This window comes from Poromitra crassiceps, assembly GCF_964638095.1.
Source record: "Poromitra crassiceps genome assembly, chromosome: 3".
Taxonomy (NCBI): Eukaryota; Metazoa; Chordata; class Actinopteri; order Beryciformes; family Melamphaidae; genus Poromitra; species Poromitra crassiceps.
This window is the reverse complement of record NC_139625.1, coordinates 86,965,677-86,972,972: the sequence shown is the minus strand read 5'-3', so window position 1 is coordinate 86,972,972 and position 7,296 is coordinate 86,965,677.

Below are 7,296 nucleotides of genomic sequence, written 5' to 3'. Positions count from 1 at the left end.
TGCAGTATATGCACTATATATGTTTGTTTTTTTGTTTTTATTTGTCAAAAAGGAAACAAGCTTTCTAATTGATATGGACATTTTCCTCAACTCTATTCCTCATCATCATTACAGTACATATATCATGTAAGTATGTCATCATTGTGTATATGGGCGTGCAACCTTCCATGGCATCTCCTTCCTGTTCCTGGTGCCGCTGTTTGCTTTTGAGAGTGCCTGTGTGTGAGGTGGAGGACGAGTCCTCGGGCGCAAAGTAGCGTGCCGAGAGCCGTGAACTTGAAGCATTTCTGTGAAGCTGCTGGGCGTCGGACTGACCGGGGTAGACGCTTGATATGAGGCACTTTGTTGGAACAATCTCTGGAACCACCTTGAAGTAGATGCCCGATGGAGACCTGCTGCCACATGAGAAACATAGTATTTCTTTTACATTCATTTTACACAGCTGGAAATTCTTCATATTTATCATCTGGCACAATTACAACATTACAACACAATTGTCCACATATTAGGGGGCTGCTATATCGTATCACTATCGATGTATCGTTACAATTCATTATATTGTCAAAAATTAATATTGTGATATTGTAATAATGGCAATATTCCGACTTGTTGATGTAATGATGTCACACCATTACACTACATAATGAGGTACGCCCACCAACAACAAGCATGGCTGAAAGCAGCAGTGGAGGAGTTCATTCCAAAAAGGGGAGTGACTTCAGTAGTGCAGAAGTGGTTTGGTCACAAAAGAGCATGTACAACAAACCATGGTCATATTTGAAGGCAAACTGTTAAGTTTATGCAGACATAGAAAACTATAACACTTATTTTGTTGCAATTGTATGTTCTCATATTGAATATATTTTTTCAAGAATATCGTTATCGCAGAAATACCCTGAAAAATCGTGATATTATTTTAGGGCCATATCGCCCACCCCTACCACATATTAGGATGGAAATATCAAAATATTCTTAAACTATTAAACCCCCCCGGGCCCCCACTCTTCCCATGTGTTTATCAATAATGATCAGATTTACTGTGATTTTTACCTGTGGGTTGATGTAAGTGAAGCTGGTAGCCTACCTGAAAGAGAGATTATACATTTCACTACAAGAGAGCTACTGAAAAATAATGAAAAGTTTGACTTTGTAATATAAATCAAATTAAGGATCATGTCTAGAACAACATGCAGACCAACCTTTGAAGCTTTTACGGGAGACAAAGGGCTGTACGGGCTGCTGCTGCTCCATGACGTGTGGCCGAGGTGGAAGCAGGGCGCTCAAGTGCAGCAGCTGAGTTGAACATTGACCCTTTCCCATCTCCTCTGGTTCCTCTGTGAAGGCCAAAGCCAAACTTATACTGTATCATACTACTAGACCTCACCTCATGTCTTAGTGGTTGAATAGACCCCTGAGTGTTGGTCTAATGTAGTGGACAATCAAGTACTTGTATTTTATCAGTCCCTACCATGCCTCCTCTGTATTTGCAAGCTATCTCTAGAAAGACTGACTTTCCTAAATGTACAGTACCTGAATGAGGGGACACAGTTGCATATGTGCTGAGCTGTGGATACACTTTGGCCCTGCGATGAAGGTATTCGGCCCTCATAGCTTCCAGGCATTCATTCTAAAACACAGAAAACATCATGCATGGGCAGATGACAGCGCCATCAATCAAAATCAACATCCAACAGGTTGAATTACAAATGTGTTTCAGTTTGGGGAACTGACCGTTTTGTCAGTGATTGGTCATTTTCAGATTCTCATTAGATGGATCATTACTTCCTCAGTACACTTTTAGCAGTCATCATTACCTTGACAGGCTCACCGCCCTGCCACGGGGTCACACGACCGATCCCTGGTAGCCTACTGGTTCAGTATGTGGGGCTGGTAGCCTACTGGTTCAGTACGTGGGGCTGGTAGCCTACTGGTTCAGTACATGGGAGCTGGTAGCCTACTGGTTCAGTATGTGGGGCTGGTAGCCTACTGGTTCAGTACATGGGAGCTGGTAGCCTACTGGTTCAGTATGTGGGGCTGGTAGCCTACTGGTTCAGTATGTGGGGCTGGTAGCCTACTGGTTCAGTACGTGGGGCTGGTAGCCTACTGGTTCAGTACGTGGGAGCTGGTAGCCTACTGGTTCAGTACGTGGGGGTGGTAGCCTACTGGTTCAGTACGTGGGGCTGGTAGCCTACTGGTTCAGTACGTGGGGCTGGTAGCCTACTGGTTCAGTATGTGGGGCTGGTAGCCTACTGGTTCAGTATGTGGGGCTGGTAGCCTACTGGTTCAGTATGTGGGGCTGGTAGCCTACTGGTTCAGTACGTGGGAGCTGGTAGTCTACTGGTTCAGTACGTGGGGGTGGTAGCCTACTGGTTCAGTACGTGGGGGTGATACTGGCCATAACCAAGACTTGGGATGCCAGTAAAGCCTGCGCCATCCTCCTCTGCTGCGGCTGCAAAAAGTCATGTAGTGGGCGCTGCAAATGAATCCGTTGCACCTCAAAATGTGGGTGTGAGAGTACCTGTACCAACAATGATGGTCAAGATGACAATATTTAAGTAAGGAGTCATTACTCAAATATTGCACTGAACAATTGTATTATTTTATTGTGTTGTTCTTTTGTTTCTGACATGTTATTATTTTGTTAAAAAAAACACCTTGGTCAATTTTGATGACATTAAAATGTTATGCTGAGGATTGATGCACATTATTGGCTATTAGCTGTATCAATAGTTCTACCCTTCTATTTGTATAATTGTTTCAATAAAATGTACATCTATAGGGTGTTTCTTTTCACAAGTTTGATCTTAATTTGTTCCTCCATACAATCTGTGTGAAAATGTAGCCTATGTAAAATTAAATTTGTCTTGTCGGATAGCGGCCATATTGGTAATTGGCAAGTTCAATTGGACTCATGTCGTATTCACCGTAAACACGATCCCAAATGAAAGGCTCATATTTTATTATTTGCTCTGGCAGATCATTCATAACCTTGCTTGCAAGATGGATAACCTCGCGAGATCAAAAGAGATTCTCTCGACGTATACATCTTGTCATGCACAGGCAGTTAAGATGATTGGTCGAACCATGCCGGCCCGACGAATCAGCGGCAGCCGTAGGCGGGCTCAGGCTCGTCTGGGCAAGTAGTGGGTACATGGTCTTTGTAGTTCTTTTCACTCGTCAACATGGCTGCCGCCGCGGAAGTGACAGGCAGTCTGAATGAAATTGAATGTAACGTTCCCAATTCTATGTATTAAATTCTAAAAAATGACCCTCAACATTTGGGAAGGCTAAGCCACACAACTAGTTCGTTATAATCTAACTAAATGCTTTGAAGGCGACTTTACGACCGTGAGGACTCAATCAATGAATTCCACGGAGATCAGGCACAGGCACCTTCGGCGATCTGATTGGTTGTAGTTAACACCCACCAGCGGTGATAGACAGATGGGTCATCCAATCACCTGCCAAGTAGCTTGGAAAAAGTGCCCGCCTCCGTCAGCGGGTCTGGTTACTGCATTCCCAGATCGACTGGTTTAGTGAAACGTATGTGGAGCTATACCGTCCATCTGGCAGCGTCAGGTTAGATCATTCGTGGTACTGACACCAAAAAACATACAATGAAGAACTGAAGGTTGTTCCATTGCAATGTCAACGCACAGAAAATCTGCCATTTTGGCCTGAAGGAGATACAGCTGATTGACTGTCATGGTTCTGTGCTCTTGTCTGAGCCTAGTCTGGGTAAACCCAGCCTCCACGTGACCTCTATGTGCTATCAGTCACAAAGTCACAACTGTGACGTCACGTTGAAGGCTGGGTTTACCCAGGCTAGCTGAGCCTGGTCTTCTACCTGTACTGTTCTATTTGTTAAGCACCTTGAGATAACTCGTGTTATGATTCGGTGCGATATAGATATAAAATTGATTGATTGATTGATTGTCCAAGGAGGTGTTTTTTCCAGGCCAAAATGGCGGCAGCATGTTGTCAAAACAGTACCAGAGTTTTGACTCTTGCCTTCAATACTCTTTGCTGACACTGCCTCGTATTCTACTTCAGTTAGTTTCCTACATTTCCCAGAATGATTTTCAAAAACTTCTGATAAGATGACATTTTAATGTGTTCATACAATAGAAAAAATGTTATTAAATCAAATAAAATGGCATTTTATTTGGATAGTGTAACGTTGACCCAACTTCTATAGCGTAGCTATGACATAATTAAAGATCTACTGTGTTTCTTATGAGATTTAACTTTTTGACAGGATTTCAGAATGGACGTGACTTTCTTCATGTTTGTTGTCATGTCAAAGCTCTGCCACTAGGAGGCATTCTAGGCTTATTCATAAAATGAGCTTCAGATGCACGTTTTTTACATGCTCTTTAATGACTTGAATCCTCATTTTGAATACCTGCACTTCACTGTCAAGCTTTTCTTTGTTTAGACTTAATTTAGGCAATGTAGGAATTGAGGCATACTTCCTAATTTTCAGCTAAATTCACAGCAAACAGCGAACATTCTCCTTTAATCTGGAGGTTAGACAATATCATCCTATTAATTGACTCAAATAACAGGCGATTCTCATCCATCAGATGAGAACTGGGGTATGTCCATAGACTGTAAGGTCACATGGAGATAATAGAGGGGATAGGCTACTTGAGAGAAGGGGAAAATCGAAACATATAAGACCATGAAAATAAATTAAACGTAAATAAACAAAAAATAAATCTGCTCAGGAGATACTCTTTCACTCCATTCCTTATTTTGTAAAGTTATATTCTTCAAAAAGGTGGATTATCAGTGATTCATTGCATCATAGGCTATAGTTTTCTCTTGCAGTTTTCTAAGCAAAATGTATTTGGGTAAAATGGGTACTTGGATTCAGACATCAGGGAAAGGGGCTACTTGGATAGAATACTATGAATATGCAGTTTGTAACTAACTACCTGAACTGTAAGTGACCCAAAGTAGTTCACTACTGAACAGGCTCGGGAAGTAACTGATTACATGTAATCTGGTTACTGTAATCAGGATACACAAAGGGCTTACAGTCCTTACAGTTAGCCTACAGAAAACAAATGTAATCAAGATTACAGTTACATTTAGTGAAAATTACTTAGCAGGATTACAATTTAAAAATTGTATTCTATTTATTGTATATTGTGTATTTATCCAAGTGGCTGTGCACTAAATATTGCCTCTCCTTATTGTCTACTTTATGTTTGATATCATATGGTGCAAACCTAAAAAACCCTGGAGAATAAAAACATGCTTAAAAGGACCAGTGCACCCAACAAAATAAATGACTATAGAAACCAGATAATATAAGTCCACTGTAATCCAAAGAAAATATTATTATTATTGTATTAGGTAGGCGACACTAGATAGATTGGCTGAAAACCTGCTGTAACGAACACATAAAGTCTGAAATTAGTAGCTAAAGTATTACAGGAAAGATTTCCTCCTGAGGAGCATGCAGGAAATGTGTTCAAAAGTAATCCAAAAGTAATGGGAAGTAATCAGTTAGCCTACATTACTTTTATGTTGTGATACTTGGATTACATTACTGATTACAATTTTAACAGTTAGGACTATTAGTAGGCTAATTGTATCAGATTACATTTTTTAAGTTGCCTAACCCGCTCCCAACCCTGCTACTGAAAAAGCTACTGAGATTTGAATGCAGTTAAACTACCACCCAACTACTGCAAACTGTAGTGGAAAAAGTGTTTAGTAGGCCTATATCTTTAAGATGAATTTAACGAACTAACTTAAACTACTCACCAACACTGCACAGCGACCACTGGCCCCGGCTCCGCTGGTCTGATGCTCGGCATACCAATGAGCCTCCAACAGAGGAAACATCCTCGAACAAACACGGGCTGGCTGGAATCATGACAAGGCTGTCTGTCATTAATCCACAAAAAGGGGGGACACAGAGCTGAGCTGTTTTAAGGGCTTTTATAACTTGATATATCTTGACTGGCATGTTCACATAATAAGACTATAGGCTATTAGAAGAATAAAACAATGTTAAATGATATTCTTCATATAAATGCAGTTCCACTGAAGACCACAGGGTGTCAGGATGGGGCCGCCTCGGCTCGGTATTTACTTGCTAACCTTTTGCATTGGCTGAAGCCCGGAGTGAAAAGACTTCTTTACCAGCCCCTCTCAGCCTGGATACGAGCAGTTCACCGTGTGAAAAGACGTTTCACAGCAGGGCTAAATGCATGCACACAAAAGGCCCCAGCGAGGATCGAACTCGCGACCCCTGGTTTACAAGACCAGTGCTCTACCACTGAGCTATGGAGCCGGTCTGTGTGCTGCAAACAGCGTCCTTAATTTCTGTGAGAACTAGTCATGGCTGACTGAAATGGTCGATATATGATGATAGTGCAAATGATTCCCTCGCGTTTTGATGTCAAATACCCGCGGTAACTTTACATACATGATGACACCATGTAGTTTTCTTTAGATCTAACGCTAAACGAGAACCAGCGGGCCAAACAAGAAGCAAAGCTGTGCTCTGCTCTGCGCTGTGACGTGCATAACGTCACCTTCCGGGTTAGGCATGCATATGTCTATGTGCGCACCAGATGGCTTACCCGCGCTGCCGGTCAATGGAGAGCGACGTCGTCGCATGGTGGCCATCTTGCTACGGCACCACAGCTTTATATATATCTATGGGTTAAAAAAACGCTAACATTTTATTATTATTTTTGGCTCCAAATTACACCAAACTTAAACTGAAGCATCATCATCATGAGATGAATTCACGCACCTAGTTTCATGCAGTTTCATCCATTTTGCTAGGAGCTATGAGCATCTGTTGTTGGGTTTGTATTATCACATCAGATGATCATAACTCCTAGGGAAATGGATGAAACTGCATGAAACTTTGTGCCTGAATCCCTCTCATGGCATAGATGCTTCGGTATAATTTTGGTGTAATTTGGAGCCCATCAAAAATATAGTGTTTTTAGTGTTTTTTGTTTTGTTGTTGCCATATCTCGGGAACGGAATATGCTTGTAATAAACCAAACCGTTTGTAAATCCGTCAAGATTTCAGCAAGTTATGAGTATTTTTGTCTGTGCACCCTCCAACAGCTACCAGAGAACGTACCAGAAAGCCTGCCGTAGCAAGATGGCGGCGCTTCAACGACGCTGGTGACTCCGCCTTAAGCCATCTAGCCTTATATATGTCTATGTGCGCACCCACCAAGAGATTTCATCCACTATTTCCATAGACATTTCATAAAATACTTGTAAAAATTATGTTACTTTGTGAAACCAAATGAT